Genomic DNA, 2,080 nt, shown 5'->3' on the forward strand with positions numbered 1-2,080 from the left:
TGTTAAATATGTTTGAAACATCAAATATATATGAATATATTTTTATTAATATTAACATTCTTTTAGGTGTGTTACATATAATATTTTAATTTTTAAATAATTTTTATTCATGACGTCATCCGATTCGAGATCGATTGAACCCATTGACCCCTAAATTCGATCGAATCGATACCCTCGATTCAAGTATGAAAACATAGCCAAATTGATGGTTTTGGTCAACTCTCGAGATGTCTCTCCCGAGTCATCTTGATATTTTACTCTAGGAAGGGGGATCTACTGATTTGACCCGCATTAATGTCCCGACACCTAATAAGTTAGGGCGGCATAGGATCTCAAATAGTTGTTAAGTAGTCATGTTAAATCCATTTCTTTATATGCAATTAAAGTGGGTTCTCGAAAAAATTTCCTATAAATGGTGGAGTCGAACCACGTTAAATATTATGTGTTGTTAATCTTTCATGCTTGTGACTTGTTTATCATTAAATTGTTGTATACTTGATATCTCAATAGTTGTTCATTCCGCGCTTGGATCCTAACAACATCACCACCTATCTGTTTTACGGACTCTTTCAGGGAACTCAACTCTGCTTCTAATACGTGGATTCGTCCCCTTGTGAGGTAATTCGAAACATGTTGATATATCTTTCCTCAGCTTGTGCCGAATGCCTCCTCCAAAGAAGCCGCCATTGTTATTGGTGTGAGTGCGCTTCTCGGCAGTGGTGGTGGACTCTGGAATGGGCTTGTTGGAAATCTTAGACTTGTTGGGAGTCTGGGAAGTAGCACCGCCGCCGGCGGTGGACCGAGGGGGGGCAGAATCACAGATTTTTTTTTTATTTCTTGATCTTCCCTTTAAACAGGTGATGGAGCCGCCTCGCTGCATCTCCGGCACCACTGTTCCGTGGGAGCGTAGAGCGAGTCTCGTAAAGAGATTGAGGGAGCACGGGATTTGCTTTAAAAAATGAACAGAATCTTTTAAATCGTGGTGAAGTGGCGGCTATGTTTACGCACAATCAGCGGACGAATTTGAACGGAGTCGGTAGTGTGGGACCGGAGAGAGAAAAAGCCAATTAACTGAAAATCTTGAAAATTAACTGAAAATTAAAGCTGCTCCAACTTGCCAATTAATTGAAAATATTTCTCATCTTGGTTTCTTTATTAACCTCACAAGCAAGACATGATTTAGAGTTTTGATTTTATTCGGTTATCTTCTTAATATAACAAAAGTTCTTAACCTTCTCTTTCTGTTATTGAACTTTACATAATAAAAATATATATATACCCGTTAAGTATATCTTTATATGTAACAAAGAGGCAGAAACAATTTGTATATGCAGACATGCATACATACAGTTGATTACATATTACATGTCTACTTTTTGTGTGCCTATATTTGTGTATCACTGTAGATCATTTGTCTACTATACTATACAATTGCGTTGGTTTGTCAATATATACATATATGTCCAATTCATAATAATACTGATATATTTCATTTTGGAAAATAAAATGAAAGTGGTGATGCATTACTTAGTTCATTAGTGAAAAAGTAATAGATACATTTATACAAGAAATATGTATATATAATATACTCGTCTATGTATGTGTATAAATTTATATTAATTGTCATTCATCTAATATTAATCGTGTATACAATGTCACTACATAAAAGATTAATTATATATGTGTACCATTGAGGTGGGGCTATCAACAATCAAATTATATAATATCAAATAGAAAATGAAAGTGATGCATTTGTTAGTTCATTAGTGAGGGCCTAAAAATTAAAGGTTTTGGATTCAAATTCCTTTCCCTCTCCCTACTTCTTAAATCCCACCTTTTATCTGTTAGAAAAATTATATATCTATTGCCTCAGTATTATACTACTGTCAACTTTCAACTGTCAAATAATATAGTGGCTTAACACTTAAACATTAAAAGTTCTAATTAGTACGATCTTATATTTAAAAACAAATCATTGGTATTTTATGTTACACACAAACTATTAAATTCAAATGAAAGGCCAAATAAACAGAGCCAAATTGTTTTGTTTTAGTTGGTTCATTCAGTTATTTTTTTGGTC

Source organism: Coffea arabica, chromosome 4c (genome assembly GCF_036785885.1).
Source record: "Coffea arabica cultivar ET-39 chromosome 4c, Coffea Arabica ET-39 HiFi, whole genome shotgun sequence".
NCBI classification, from domain to species: domain Eukaryota; kingdom Viridiplantae; phylum Streptophyta; class Magnoliopsida; order Gentianales; family Rubiaceae; genus Coffea; species Coffea arabica.